Source organism: Carlito syrichta, unplaced genomic scaffold, assembly GCF_000164805.1.
Source record: "Carlito syrichta isolate Samal-C Ts95f unplaced genomic scaffold, Tarsius_syrichta-2.0.1 Scaffold303669, whole genome shotgun sequence".
NCBI lineage: Eukaryota > Metazoa > Chordata > Mammalia > Primates > Tarsiidae > Carlito > Carlito syrichta.
The window spans coordinates 765,229-781,781 of NW_007247765.1; the positions used below are offsets into that span (position 1 = coordinate 765,229).

Below are 16,553 nucleotides of genomic sequence, written 5' to 3' on the forward strand. Positions count from 1 at the left end.
AGTAATAATATTCCCAGGACAAAATTTAAGCTTATTTCTCTCCCCTTGATTTCTCAAGTATTGCTATGCTGGAAGTCCTCTTTTCTGCAAGTTATTGCTGTCACATGCCCAAAATGAAATGAACACAAGGCACACCCATTTTAAAGCAGTTGCAATAAAAGCCCTGGTAGCCATCATGACTGAAGAGAGAATCTTCATGCGTGCTCTTCCACCACTTAGACTTCCTTTGTCCATAGCCTTCTGAACCCAGCCTTGTCAACTTTCTAGCCGACCCCCATAGCCCAAGGACACTCTCATTCACCATGTATCATCCAAGTGCATTCACCATCAAGGGACTCCATCTGTTAGCTCCACACACAAAGACCTCAAGTTATCTGGCAAAGACACTTTGCTTTTCTTAATACTGGGTAGCATTCAAAAGTGGACAGTTGTATTAATAACTAATGGTTTCTGGTAATTTTTGTTTTCAATCCAGGAGAAAATACAAATGACAAAGTGCCTCTCTTTGGATTCCAACAAGAGCAGCGTGATTCCTCCACTGGGGCACTGTCTGCTTACAACAGTGCCTGGCTGAGATCCTGGCCAGCCTATGAAAGTGGGAGTTAGGGCCAACAAGCACTGCATCTATACACACGTGCCCCGAAGAACTAGCCAACTGTTACAATGGCAAAGGGAACACAGACGACCTGATGACTGATGGTCCTCCTGCTCTGGATGCCGTTTATCTGAACTACAGATATTTGCTGACATTTATCTCACGCCATGTCAAGATGACACATGAGCTCACCAAGCCAAGAATGAGCTATACGTTTTGGTCTTGCATTTTTCCCCAGATGATCCTGCACAGAGATGGCAAGATAGAGGGCCAAGAGAAACAGAGATGGACTGCGGTGAGAGAACACACACATCTACTGCTTCCATCCTGTGATGCCTGGGTGTAACATCAGTCCAGGACAGCAGCAGCACCACCTAACAAACAAAGCAGCCCAAGCATCTCAGGCATAAAGGTGGCTGGCTTGATCTGACCAAGCCGATTATGGGCTTAATGTTACAAATAGTCTTTTAAGAAAGGCACACTTATTAGTGAAGGCAATCCTACTGGCATGAGCACTGCTTTGTGTTTTCAGGGTTAGTGATCATTTGTAATCACACTAGTTTGATGCCAGTCTCACTGATCTATGAGAGGCTTGGCCAGCCCAGTCGAGTTTGCTGCCGGACACCCACAGCCTGCCTCAAGGGCCCAGTTCCACCCGGGTAACGTGACAGCACCTGATGTTTGGCCTTGCTGCGGTCACCGCTGACAAGTTCTCTCCTAGGCTGTGGTCATGTGCCTCATCTACCCAGAGCTGTCTGCGTCTGAGCCACAGCTATTTCCTGAGGGATGTAAAATTCAACAAACTGCAAATAAACAACTCAGAACATGATCCATGCTGTCACATGGCTATTTCTCTAAATTGTAAAATAGTGGCAGCTACTGACTTATAGGCATCATTTGACCCTTGAGTTTCCCAGTCATTTAGGCCTGCCCTCCAGTCCATCACCTTCCCCCTTCACCTCTTCCCTCTGGTCAGTCCATCAGCTTTCCTCCTTACTTCTTCCCTCCAGTCCATCACCTTCCCCCTTCACCTCTTCCCTCCAGTCCATCAGCTTCCCCCCTTCATTTACTTCTTCAGCCGCTGGGTTCAGTCACCTCTCCCCCATACTGCCCCTTTAGTGCCCTTTACAATCTGAGATGTGTGTCCTCTCCTCACTTTCCTTCATCTCCTGTATCCAGGCAGGTTGCCACCTGCCATCCTGGAGATTCAGTATCAAAAGGCTTGTAATTTTCATTAGAATTTAGTGTAGAGAAAAGGAAACATTCCCCCAAAGGAGTCTGTGAACTCTAGAACACCTGCACCTGCAAGGGATCCATATGGGCAAAGTCATTTGATTTATGTTCTGTTCCTTGCTGAAGTCATCTGAACTGTTATTCCAACTTTTAAATAAACTCCAGTAAACTATAGTATACCCACAAATGCAAGGGATCCATATGGGAAAAATCATTTTATTTATGTGCTGTTCCTTGTTGAAGTCATTCGAACTATTATTGCAGCACTAATTTCTTCTTTTTTAATATGCAATCACTTTAAGTCTACAACGAATTCTTGGATTGTTATTTTATGACAGTCCCTGAAATAGAATATCCTTACTTCTCGTAAACTGTCTTTACAACACAGCACTGGAGCTGCCGTCCAATAGGGCTTTTTAGCTCCTGGATTAACCACTCAGGTCGAAAGTCAGTTGTACAGACACGGGCATTTATGTAGCATCCTTTTTCTTTCTGTCTAGCTTGTGTTTGTTTACACATTTCTCAGATTTGTGCAAGGAGGGTTCACGTATTGATATGGACTGTTAGTGACCAACTGATTTCAGCTCACTACTGATCTCAGATTAGTCTCATCTCCCCAACTTAAAAAAAAAGCATACCCAAATAAATTTTAAGAATATTATTCTCAAACACTCACCCTTAGTGTCTCCTGCAGAGCATCTGGTGACAAGAGTTATTACAAGTATTTAAAAGTCTCATTCCATCTCAAGAGTAAGAAACTCATCTGCTCCAACACAAACGGCTCAAGAATAAATTCCAAATACCCAACTGTTTGTCTCCTTACCCCACAAACCCAGGAACATTACGGATCATGACACAAGCTTGGATGGCATCCCACAGCTATCAGATGATACATGTTTTCATTGGTTTCTCCTTAAATTAGGGCTATTAGCAGCAGCATGATGCTGAATAGGAACCTCTGCAAGAGAGCTCAAATTGTATCTGACAAGGCTCACTTCATAAGCCTCGACGGCTCTCCTACTAAAGAGATGCTGTATTAAGGCAATTCTCTTTATACAACCATTATGCATTTACAGTCCCTTTAAAGACAAATGATACTTTTATGTGGAATGAATTGCATACAAAATACTATCTGCCTTGGCAAGATGCCAAAGCACACACACATGCTGAAAATATACAAAGCAAAAACAACCAGCCAGCAACACTTCTCTCAACCAAAACAAGTGGGGTACAGAATTCTCTCTTGAATAGTAGCGTGATCTTCATGCAGAAAACAAAATTAATATATTGCTGTTAGGAAATGATCTGAGAGATAGCTTAACTATACTGTATAATAATTATACTAATATGTTTACTACAGAGCTTGAGATAGTTAAGTTTGAATTTACATTATGATATAATTTAATATTTCTGCGTAATATAAGTTAGAATGATCTAACTGAATGGGCAAAAATACCAACATTCATTCATTCATTCACTGAAATGTATTTATAGAAGAATATGAAGAGACATTGTCTCTACCAGCTCAGTCTTAGGGAAAATAGAAACGTAGTCACAAAAACAATAATGTGATAAGTACTGTAATTGTTCCAAATGCTATGCTGGGAAACACCAACATTTAAGTAGCTGGCAGATCATAAAATGGGTTTAAGCAATCTGAGAGGGTCTCCTCTCTTGTTAAAGATCAGTAGCTATAAAATGGTCCTACTTATGTTAAACATCAACGAACAAACCAGATTACGTGGAAAAGGGTCAGGAAAGGTGACCTATCCGGGGTTAACCCCGGTTCACTCTGGAAAGGGATCTAGAAGAAAAATGGTTTTAAAAAAAGACTTTATCTTTACATATCTCTGTGTTTTAAAATGAATTTAAAAAATAATCTATATGTTCATGTAACGTTTAAATATTGAAGAAAAAATAATAATTGAAAAAAAACAGCAAGGATTGAGGCTGCAAAGGAGACTGAGAGAGGAGCTAGAAGTGGAAGAAATTCAGAGGACAGTGAGCCATGGATGCTGGCAGATGCCGCTGAGCGGGAGCCCTGGTCACCCCACCAGCAACCTCTGGGAGGGAGAGGAGGGTGAGCACCAGGAGGGGCCTTACCAAACACCAAGAGCATTCTCGAATGTGGCACATGGCTGTCTCAGTGGAACAGGGCAGTGGAAGGAAGACAGAAGCCGAGTGAGCATGAGGTGTGAGGGCGTGAGTAGCAGGTGCAAGCCAAAAGCCTCAGGGCAGGTCACACGTGAGTGGAGGCAGCTGGAGTCAGAGGACTTACGCAGCCCACTCTGTCTCGGTCCACATGACCAGACGGGCACAGAAAAACTCTTGTCAATTTTATACAAATCCACAGTGCACATGTGACTATGGATGGCACCAAACACTGTGGCTGTGGACTACAGGTATGGGGATGCACAGGAGCCAGGCAGAGGGCTTGGAGACCACCTGCAAGGGCGGTCACTATGCGGTGCCACCCCAGCAATGGCTGCCGAGAAGTGACATTGGCTCAGTGCTGCTGGATCATCCTGTTTTTAAAGAGAAGCCATAAATCTGGAGTTTAAAAAAAAGTGACACATCCTGACTTTTAAATGCTGGCTCAAAATGTTTAAAGACACTAGACTAGGCAAAATATGTCTGGGCCACCTCAAGCACTGGAACTCTGGGGGTCTGCCAGTGAGGAGAAAAAGTAAAGAAAAAAAACATATACCTTTCCCTCCTTTTTTAAAGAATAAGAGCGTTTCACATGTTGAGAAGCTAAGGGCAGGACCGAACAGATGAGAACCACCCCTCGTCCTTACTCTTGCAATGTTCAGCGTCTGAATGAGAAAGGCTTGCTCTGTTTTCCTTCAGGACTCCACACACTTGCCTCTCTGCTGGTAAACGTTTGATCCAAACTCTTGTGTCATGCTAACACAACAGGCCTCAGCGAACTGCTACAAGTGTTAAAATATGTGTCTGGGTGGGAAGCCCAAAGTAACTGGTAATTCTGAAAAGGAAAACATGAGGAAGAACAAAAACTTCTCACCGAATACTTATAAACACTCAAGCTGACTTTCAGCTTATCAAACTTCCTGAGAAAAGAACTTCCCATTTGCAGTTGACTTACATTATAACAACACGCTCAACAATTTCATTAGAATGCTATTTTTAATTAGTTCATCATATTACCATGCTTTAGGAACTGAGGGCAAGAAGTACATAAAGTGGTCAATTGTGAATACAGAACACTCAGGAGTCAAGTAACCCTTCGTACCAGGAAAGGAGTCTGAAAAGCACAGTACTCTCCCTGGAAAAGGATCAAAGTTGGTATACTCCCCCGGGGGAGCAAGATCTCTGAAAAATCTTCAGTGCAAACTCTGGAAAGTTGAGAAACATCCATGGTAAGACGTGAATGCTCTTGATAATGACTCAACTGTGATGACATCACTGGGTGGGCCACTGGCATAGGATCTATTTTAAGCTCCTGTCCCTTTGCCCTGGTCTTCACAATTTAGTGAGGGGTAGCTGGGATGATGTAAGTTTTCCTTCTAAGGCAACAAACCCAATCTCAGGATGTGGAAGAGAGACCACAGTAAACATTCTCTCACACTGGGCTTCACTTTCTGTTGACATTTAGGGAAGTCTTGACACCACCATCGTCAATGAGAAGAAAAGCAGAGAAGCCTGCCTGTATTGTACCTCGTCTGCACTGATGGCTGCCCACAGTGCCTCAACTTCTGTCTTTCGATCTGTCTTGTGCTCCTCGTTTCAGTCCGCATACAGACCTGCTCCAGTTGGCCTCATCTGCATGCTTTTCTCACTGGTTTTCCTTATTGAGCCCACTCCCTACTCTGAATCTCTTCCATCTGCTTAGGTTTGGGTTTAGTCATTTTCCTTCTCTGGTCTTTTGTTCCTTCTTCCACGCTGGACCCTTTCCCTTCCACCACTCCCTGCCCAAATTAACATGACCTTTCAGTCAAGGTATCACCATGCAGTCTCAAAATACACTCTTGTAGAGCCTCACCTCTAGGGTTCTTATCTGTGTCATGTTCACAGGTTCATACACTGAGCCAGTGCATTCATTAGAAGGCATCTTCATTTTATACTTGTGGCAAAGGGCTGCTTCAAATGTCCAGGGTTTCTAAAAGCTCCCCTGAACTCCCCTCGGTGCCTTGCAGGCATGTCCTCAGATGGCCAGGCCTCCCATTAGCATTCCCACTGGTGGTAAAATTTGCCACAGACTGAAGAGTCAGAAAGCTGTCACCTCGGACACATGGGAGCAGAGGTCCGCGGGGCTTGCTGGGACCTCTCTGAACTGCAGGCAGAGAGGCCCAGACAGCTCTCCATGCTCAAGCAAGACAGAGCTTCCCCACCCAAGCCTTCGGGAGGACATGCTTTTTTCCAGCTACTGTGCTTTCTAGATCTTAGCTAGAAACAGTTTTAACTGCCTTGATATAAACACCAAAGAATTCGTCTGATAATTTGGCAATGAAATAACATTGAGTCTGGAGTTTGAATTATGTAGAGGCAGCATCATGTAGGTGAAAAGTACAGTTTTCCTAACTAGACAGACGTGAACGCTTCCTGGGCACTAGGTTTAACTTTCTGATGCTCAAATCCTAGCATTCTCTGCATCATGCGATGCCAGGCAGGTCACTAAACTTCTCTAACTTTGGTTTCTTCATCAGTAAAATGAAGATCTCAGTACCATCACACAGGACTATTGTGAGGATTATATTATATGAGGCATCACAGAAGAATGCCCAGGACAGCACCAAGACACAGAGGTGTGAGGAACGGACACTGACCACACATCTTCCCAGGCTTTCTCCTCCTAGCTGCTGCTATGAATTCTGGCCTCCTGGTTCTTCCCTTCACCCACCTTTCTGGGAAGTCCGTGATCCTGACCTGTTTGGGAGTCAGCTTGTGATGCAGAATCAGGAGGGAAGTGCGGGGGGGGAACAGGTAGGCGGTGGCTGGGACAAGTCTGGGGTTTGCTGGGGCTACAGAATGTGAAGTAAGTAGGAGGAAGAAAGAGGGACTTCAGGAAGCTGCTGGAGATCCCACCTCCTGACTCTGGCACTGAGGAAGATGAGTTGAGACATGCTGTTCTGAAATGACCATCATGCTGCATTCCTTTGACTCTCATATTATTTTGACACTGGACAGTGGGGGTCTAGACACACAAGGGTCAGAGCAAGTATTCTGTCCATTTTACTACTAGTTAATAATACAAATGTGGAGGTGGAAGTGGTCACAGGCGAGGGGGAGAGGGAATGAAAACAGCTGAGCTGCCAGTCTCCTTGACAAAGGAACGCAAGAGGCGTGATAGACGGCTAGAGGGCCAGAGGGCCTCCACCGGTTCTCTTTATCCACCTCTGCAGCTGGTGACTCACAAGCATTTCCGCATTTCCATTTCTTCCCTTGTGACATGGCAGAATGGGAGGGCACTAGGATGATGGCACAACAGTTGGCCGGGTAAGGTTGGCATGGAGGTGTGCCCGTAGCTGGGCCTCCCACCCCTGGCTGCTTCTGCACCTTCAGCAGAATTGTGTGTGCATCCATATGTGTGTGTGTGTGTGTGTGTATGTTAAAATTTGTGAACACACACATATTCTGGAGCTACACCCACACAAACCACTAAATCATTTAAAAAGAAAGCTTTCAAAAGGATCATCTGGTTAACCCCTCTACGTCCAAACAAGAATATCCCTAAATCTAAAAACATAGATTTCTTTTCCTAAAAATCTCCAAAGGAGAGGTTTACAGCCCCACCCCCTTTATGACGGATTGGTTTTCTAACAGCTCTTAAAATAGAAAAGGCCCTCTCTGATGCACCTTGGAAAGTGCGCTCCTGTCTGCACTCCCGTTCTCCATCCCATGCCGCTTTGAGTGGTGTTGGACGTCCCCTTCTGAACATACATGACTACTTATGTATTCATGTCTGCTGCCTGTTGTCTCCTCTCTCTTCCCTCTACTGGAATAAGCGGCCTTGTTCCCTGATTCATCCCACGTTTCCAGAACAGTGCCTAGCTCACATTGGCGACTCAATAAACACTTGTAATTAGACGTTGAGTTCTCTTCTGTTTGATCTCTGCTAAAAACCACAGACCTGTCGAGCTGAAAGGGATCTCGGAAAGGGACATGCAGAAATGGGAAAACTGAGGCCTGGGAGGGGAAGCTGCCATGGGGAATTCCCAGAGCCCCATCTGATCTCTCTCTCAGTTCATCTCAGGGCCCCAAACAGAACTGAGGCCCTGGGGACACAGAGGCCCTGGGGCAAGGTGACCCAGAGAGAGGTGGGATCTGAACTCATGGAAAGTTCAAGGGAGTCAGAGAGAAGAAGCTCTAACACATTTACAAAACAGTTAAGTCTCACTGAATAGCAGCAGTTCATGCATCGGGCAATTTTCATTCAAAGATCTCAGCGTGGTTAGGAATTCTCACCCACAACGGGGGGGGGGGGGGGGGGAGGTGTTATCCTTTTCTGTTCCAGGTCAAGTAGACTGGGTGTTCTTATGGCCTCACTGCAGGCTGGTTTGAAGCCTCTTTGGGCTCTGTGACCACTCTAGAGTTAACGTCCCAACTAGCTTAATAAAGCGACAGTAGCTAGAGTGACCTGGCCGGTCCCTCTTTTCCCAGTGCTCCTAGAGCTATCAGGCCATGCTGACTGTTATGCCAGTTGTGTGGAGAGACGACTCAGGGTTTTTGGTCATCAGTGGTTGGGGCTTCCTGAGCTGGTCCTGGCAAAAGGCCAACCACAGTGACATCTGAAACACACTGCAACTTTTTGGGGTAGAAAGAAATTTTCTTTCTGTCCTCAGTTTACTGCCTTTGGCCCATAACACCCCTTCCATCTGTGAAAGACAAATTGACTCAGCTGGAGTTGTTACCTGCCCACACAGTTATAGTGTTTACAATAACCCCTCCAATATTTAAGAGCCACATTAAGGACCAATTAGATAGAGTCAACACAACAAGCCCTGCAAGGGAGCCCATTTAGATTTGATGAGGTGGCATTCTTTCTTCTTTGGGGAAGATGGAGTACACAGTGGTTCTGACATCTAATGCTTCCCATCACAAAGCTCTCCCAGGCAGGGCCCCTTACTGTGTGTGTGGAGGCGGGGCGGGGACTCATCCTCCTCGCTCGCCTGGCTAGTAAAGATGTCTCTCCAGTGCAGACCTAAATAGCTTCAGCACCACAACGGCCCTCCACTTCAGGCCAAGTGGACAGGTCAGTCCTGAGCTGAGGAACTCTTGCTAAGGCTGGCTGCCTACGCTGTGAGCATCCTCCTCTCCTGCAGTTCCTAGGACCGTGCACCTGACTTTGGGCTGGGCATTTCATGGCTGAACTTCCCAGCCAGTATATTGAGGTTCATGGCCCCTTGCAGCAAGCAGAAATTCCTTACTGAGTTTAGGATCTGCCAAAGTGTTTTCTGAAAATCCATATTTTATGGGATACCCGAAGGTATCACGTGGAAAAAGAATTTTGTGATCAAATAAAACTTGAGTATAAAAATATGTTAAGCAATGGCGGCTTCTCAAAACATTAAAAATAAAAAAACCCACAGGATCCAACAATTCTACTTCTGGGTATATACTCCAGTAATTGAAAACACGGTCTCCAAGAGACATCTGTACACCTATGTTCATAGCAACACTGTTCAGAGTAGCCAACATGGAGGCGTCTCAAGTGTTGACGGAAGATGGGTGATCAAATGTGGTCTATGCATACAGTGGAATATTCCTCAGCCTTTTAGGAAGGAAACAGACACGTGCTGCAACATGGATTAGCCTAGAGAACATGATGCTAAATGAAATAAGTCAGTTGCAGAAGGACAAATACTGTATGACCTACTTAGAGGAGACACCTACATAGTCAAGGTCATGGAGACAAGAGGTAGCATGGCAGCTGCCAGGAGCTAAGGGTGGCAGAAACGGTAGTTGTTTATAAGGGGTATAGATTTTCAGTTTTGCAAGATGAAAAGCTAAGGAGAATGGCTGCACAGCAATGTGAATATATTTAATACAACTGAACTGTACACTTCAGAATGGTTAATAGGCAGTTTTTATTGTCTTGTGTATTTTACCCAATTAAGAAAAAGATACATTAAACAGTCTTTGCAGCAGGCCTTCTCAGAGCCTTGAAATGCGAATGTGCATTGGGAATTCCCAAGAGGGGACAGAACAAGTAGCTTTTCCCAGCGCATCAGGCCACACAATCCTTTTTCACAAAGCATCTCTTGGGACCAGAGTGCTGGGAACATACTTCCGGAAATGTGCTACTGAATGGAAAATGGTTGGAAAATATGAAATCCTATTTTTTCATTTACACAAGGGAGGCAAGACTCCAGAGCCTCAAGTGAGATAGTTTAAACAGTTTCAATTCCCCACCACCCTCTGACAGAGGAGAACCAGATTCTGGCGTCAAATGCGTCACTTCCCAGCAGGGCAGTCCTGGGCAACTGCTGCTCTCTCTGGGTCTGATTTCTCAGCTGGTAGGTGAGAAAAAGACCTGCTCAACCCATCTCATGGGTGGGTAGTGAAATCTAACTGGAACGTGGAAGAACCTGAGATGTACCCAGGACTATTCCAAATGCAAGGCAATTAGGAAGCAGGTACTAAAGGCTCATGACGGTGGAGTAGACAGCTGAAGGCAGAGAGGCAGGGCCTTTCCTGGTAAGAGCTCAGCCTGTCCAGTAAGCACAAAACAGACACCAGTAGGCACAGAGACGAAAGAAGGGACAAGAAGCAGCACAAACTGACCACTGGAGGTTAAGCAAGAAGAGACTGCAGAATGGGAATCAGAAAACACAGCTGAGCAGCGGAGGTGACTGCTGGCTGACCGTGGACAAGTCATGGAGCCTCCCTGACTTGAGCTTGCTCAGCTGCCTCTGAGGAGCTGGAGGAGACCAACTTAAAGATCATCTCCAGCTGCAGGAATCTAGGAAACACCGAAACAGACATGCCACGGACACACGCGTGATTCCTTCAGCAGACTTGTGAGGCCTCCCCAGGCCTGGCTCATTATAGGGCGTGGAGGGAACAGAGCATAGTCTGCGTGCCCTGTGAGCAAAGCGGAGCCACTGGCCTTCAACCAACCAGCACCAGAAGGTGAGACTGCCCACACATATCGGCAGGGACCTGTCCTTCGTAGTGTTCTCCTGGTCCTTCGCTCCACACCTCTGCCAAGGGAGTTTCCAAAGTACACCTGCGGGACTACTGACTCAGTGAAGCCAGGCAGAGTGCATGGAGAAGCTGCTCAATGAACACAAGTACAGGCCGCCACAGAAATGAGGCTACCCAGTTCAGCAGAACTCACAGCTTATGCACAGACCTGTTAGAGGCCCAGCCACTGCTGGCTGGCAGATGGAGATCTGCAGGACACATCTTAGAGGGGCAGAGTGTCAGTGGGAGAAGAGTGGCTTGAAGGCCGGGCAGGGTGGCTCATGCCTGTAATCCTAGCACTTTGGGAGGCTGAGACAGAAAGATCACCTGAGCCCAGGAGGTCAAGGCTGTGGTAGCCATGAGCGTACCACTGCACTCCAGCCTGGGCCACGGAGTGAGACTTTGACTCAAAAAATAAAATAAAATAAAATAATCCTATGGAGAGAGGGTATACATAAAAGTAGATTTGTAGACATGTAGATATAGGCATGGGACAGACTAGGCAGGGGGTGGGGTATGCAAAACAGAAGGTGCTATTTGTACACTCTGCTTTTAGATAAAGGATTTACTGACTAAGCCCTCAGGCCCTGAGACCCCCTGAGACAGCACCTTGTGTCTGTGTTGTGTGTATATGCTAATGTCTAGGTGGAGGATTCCCAACCTTCATCTGATCCTCAAAGGCCTCCCAACAGTGTTTAGTTGATATCCAGATCCTCAACATCTGATGGTTGGCTTCTCTCTTACATGCTCAACAAACCTGCCATATTAGAGCACTTTAGGACTAAGATACTAAAACTGAATTTTTTACCAAATTTAAGAACCACGTAATAGTTACTCTCCCATCATCTCATTAAAATTAAACAAAACTTGGTGTAATACTCCAAAGACTCCAACTGACATTGGCAAACAAGTTTAACCAAAATATTTTAAATTTGAAATGTTAAAAGCATATTTAAAACTGGGCAAGTATAGGTGCCTTGCAAAAGAGCTCAACGTGTTTAGTACTTCTTTAACACAGGGTTACCTGGAACTGTGAACAGTCACAGCTAGATTCGAAGATCCTGCCAAAAACCGTTGTTGCAGTTACTTTTAACAGTCATGACCTTCTCCCCCCAAAAGAATGTTATCAAATAGACTGTGCAGTACTTACTATAAATATGTGACACGCCCATGTTACTATAAATACTATGTATTCTCCAACCCATTTAATTACCATTCACCTAAAGCAGTGCAATTAACAAAACTGTCTGAATTCTGAAATGGGCAAAGCCCTCCTGTCTCTCTTAGGTAGTTTTACAATCCTAACAATAGACTTAACGAAGCCTTTTAAAAGAAGGACGATTACATTAAAATGACTGGGGTATGTAAAAATTCATTACATAGATCCTCCAGTGTCTGATGGATTAAATGCCTCATCACACCCTAAAGAGAAGTAGGAACAAAGAATAAAGAAAAATCACAACTTTGTGAGTGAGCACCTTAAACCTGAGGTTTAGCTGGGCCCCATCAGGCCTACACCCTACACCCAACATTCAGAGATAACATGCTTGGTATCAGGTAAACTATGAAAGGGTCACAAGAGTGTTGCTTGTTGACTATAAATTAACATTATAAGCCAAGTCTTGATGATGAACACAAACAACAATTATGACAAAGTGATATAACTTTTTCCCTTCGAAAAAAGATAGGGATACAGAAACAAAGTCTACATCCTGGGACACTGTCCGAGCCTGTTAGAGTCCATTACAGAAGCGCCTCTAGGGAGAGCACCGATGGACTGGGTTGCATTCAATTTATTCCTAGGTATTTTATGCTTTTATGTTGCTATTGTACATAGAATTGTTTCTTTAACTTGATTTTCTAGCTATTAGCTGCTAATATGCAGAAATGCAGTGAAGTTTTGCCTATTGCCTGCGACTTTGCTAAATTCACTCTTGAGGATTTTCTAGCAGTTGTTTTGTACATTTGTTAGAATTTGTCTACATAAACTGTCATATTGCCTATGAATAAAGACAGCTTTGCTTCTTCCTATCCAATCTTTATGACTTTTATTTCTTTGCCTTGCTCTCTTCCCTTTCTTGAACAATCCATTTTACCAGCAAGGAAGCTCCTATCACTGCACTCTAGTTTGCTTCATGCCGTTTCTGGCCCACGTAGGGCCAGGAGGAACTGTGGCCTTGAGCAGAAAGATGCTGATCCCATCAACCCGTCCTTATAAGACAAGAGGTCTGACTCAGAGCCTTGAACCTTAAGGGACAATAATTTACAGTTGGCATCCTATGGCTTCATTACTTGTGTCTCTCAAGATGCTGATGCTCTAAAAAAGTACCCAAAGAACTTCCAAATCTTTGGACTTCTGAGTTAGAAGGGCCCTTAGAGCTTAAACCCCCCATCTCATAGCAAAACGCAGGTTCAGCATTGCAGTGACTTGTCCTGGCTAGCTGGAGGCCGAAGAAAAGTCTGCCGTCTGGACAGGACATGAACTGAGTGTGCAGAGTGGACTTGAGCCCTCAGTAGCCCAAGAATGCACTCCTGCTTTAAAAGGCTGGAGGCCTAAGGGCCTAAGAGATCTCAATATGCTGAGTCTGAGCCAAGTAGGTGGGATGACTTGAGCCCGTGTGATTACAGGCATCTTTTTTTTAACCTTCACCAAGGATGTTTCCTAAACCCAGGGCGTTTGGATAATCTATAGCTGGCTGTTACTGTTAGGAATTGAATTTTTCTCTTCCTGTCCCCTGAGTAAATTTACCCTAAAATAAGTTGGACATCAGAGTCTCACAGGACATCTCTGGTTTTGCTTATACCAACCACTGACAAAATCAACTCATATCATCACTATCTTGAAAGCTCAATATATATCTTGGGGCTCACGCACAGTCCTTGGGAATCCTGGCTGAATTTTTGTTGTTGTTGTTTGTTTGTTTGTTTGTTTGTTTGTTTTGGAGTCAGAGTCTCTGTCACCCAGGCTGCAGTACAGCAGCATGATCATAGCTCATAACAGCGTTGACCTCCTGGGCTCAGGTGATCTTCCTTCTGCCTCAGCCTCCTGAGTAACTGGGACTAAAGGCACGAGCCACCATACTTGGCAAATTTTTTTGATTTTTTGTAGAAATGAGGTCTCCTTATATTGCTCAAGGCTGATCTTGAACTCCTGGGATTAAGTGATCCTCCCATCTCAGTCTCTCAAAGTGCTGGGATTACAGGCATGAGCCACCATGTCTGCCTTGAATTATTCTCTTACACATGATTTGTACCTTTCTCTTAGAAGAATTTGGCAGAGCCAAGAAAATCACCAACCTGTTTAGCAAACAAGTTTCTTCCCACTAGAGAAGGGAAATTAACAAGGAGGTCTTCAAAATAACAAGTCTATTTCTGTTAATCAAACACATGTATTTGAATAGCTGAAATTCAAGGACCATTAGGAAGTCCAGTTCTTTAAATTTCCCCTCTTGTCACATAAGACCAAGCATTCTTACTCATCAATCACTTCTCTAAAATAACCGTCAGTTGTCACTGCTAAAACAGAAGTTCCAAAAGGGCCGAAGTATTTACTGAGATCAGAGTTAGGCTACAGCAGGACAAAATAGAAACCAGACAATACACACCAATGGGTGTGTCTTGGGTGAAGCTAGTGCCACCAGTGAAGGGGACGCTGATAAGGGTAGGAACAACCACACTGGCTATTGCACAGAGGGCCTTAGAATAATACCTCATTTAACTGTCAACAATACGTGGAGTACACAATTTACAACACCCTGAGGACACCATCTCCACCTTCAAGCAGCTTGCCCAGCTTGCTGGTTCATGGTAGAATGGCAACTGGGATCCAGATTGATCTCTCTTAAGTCTATCTTTGTAATTAATTTTATTATGAAGTAATATAACCACATTAACAAATGCAGAGAGCAAAATCCCCCTAATCTCATTATCTCAGCATTTTGGTGCAGTGGTTGCAGGCTTTTGCCACACAGGCATTTTGCTTTCAAAATTAAGTTCATATTCCTCATATGATTTGGTATCCTGTATTTTTTTCTATTTAACAGACTGAACAGATGTTCATCTTATTTTGCAATTTTGATCATCATCATTTTAGACAATATATAATATTCCATGTAACAGAGGTGTCACAGTTTACATAATGAAACTTCAATTTTGGGGCAATGAGCTGCTTCTCCAATTTCTGGCGAAGCACAAATGTCATTTCCAGTATGCCATGCTGTGTCCCAAATATGTACTATTACCACCAAAGGTTTCAAACAGACGATACTAGTCAATGGATAATAATAATTAAAAAACTGCAATTAAAATACTTGGAAAATGTCACCATCACTGATTTTTCTGGCCCGGAATCAAATCCATCTGATGAATGTTATTAATGAAGAATGACCCAAAAATAACAGGTTAAAAAAAGCCACGCTTCTGAGACTCCAGAGAACTCTCAGTGGTTGAATGCTCCGCTTTCAGTTTCTCAGGAATGCCAACAAAAGAAGTCAGCCTCACTAGAATCTAGATTCGAAAGAATGGAAATTTTTTGAAAAGAAAACAAATCACATCAGGTTTACATATCCAAGTGGTCAGACCTTATACATGAAGCCAATATGCTCACCCAGGACTGGGTCATATTTCACAGTTAGTTTGATATTCACAATGCAATGGACCTACTTTTTTTCATGTCAAGTGAATGAGCAACCACAGAGCAGCTCTGAGTTCTCATCAAATAACCCTGTGAAGTCGAAAAGACAGCAACGTCAAACCTGGTGTAAATTTATTGAATTTATAACATACAAAGTCAGAAAAATCTCTTGTGTTTGGGGGAAAGTAATCTCCGAAATATTTGTGTGCCTCTCTGTGGATTTCTGCTTTAGAAGCCTTACTAGAATCCAGGTCACCATCAGTGTGACGTGAACACAGCACGCCCACATGCCCGGCAGCAACTGATTCCCTAGCAGAACACTGCTGATCAGGAGAAACTGAGAGAAAGTAGAGAGCACTACTTTCAACCAAGAACGACTCTGTCCCTAATGGCAAGGTGACCCAGTCCACGCAAGGTAGCCATTCACCCTCCCGCAACGGCTGCTTAAACCAGCACCCTCCTTCACATCCCCACTGTCTACCCCACACGCAGATGGGGGCCTGTGTGGCACCAGAACTTCATGACAACCTTTTCGTCCTCAGTGCTCAGCTAACTCTGCATTTAATCTGCCCTCCAGACTTCCCCTTGTCCTAAAAGAGAATGCTTCCTTGTGAGAACATCAAATGGTACAGCCACTCCAGAAAACAATTGGCTATCATCCAGCAAAGTTGAAGACATACATATTTTAAGACCCAGAAACTCTTCTCGACACCTGTCCTAGAGAACTGCAGCAGGATGCACATTCAAGAATGTTCACACGGCACTGTTAATAATGGCAGAACGCGGAACACGCGCCAAATTACCCTGCAGAGGCAGCAGGATGAGGGCACCGGGGAGTGTTCACGCAAGAGAAGACCACGCAGCAGTGAAGACAAACAGATTTCATGTGTGGTGCTTCATGCGATAGAGATGAATGTGAAGAGGATCACATAACGGCCCCAAGGT

At 44.5% G+C, this 16,553-nt stretch overlaps 1 protein-coding gene across 1 annotated transcript in view; it reads right to left on the bottom strand.

Moving 5' to 3' along the window:
- The window catches only part of FYN (FYN proto-oncogene, Src family tyrosine kinase), a 158,464-nt gene extending 155,745 nt beyond the window's left edge, over nucleotides 1–2,719 (bottom strand). Inside the window, exon 1 of the mRNA XM_021712853.1 lies at nucleotides 2,505–2,719. The gene's annotated coding sequence lies outside the window, so the exon portion shown is untranslated. The remainder of the gene's footprint in view (nucleotides 1–2,504) is intronic.
- Between the last annotated feature and the right edge of the window lie 13,834 nt (nucleotides 2,720–16,553).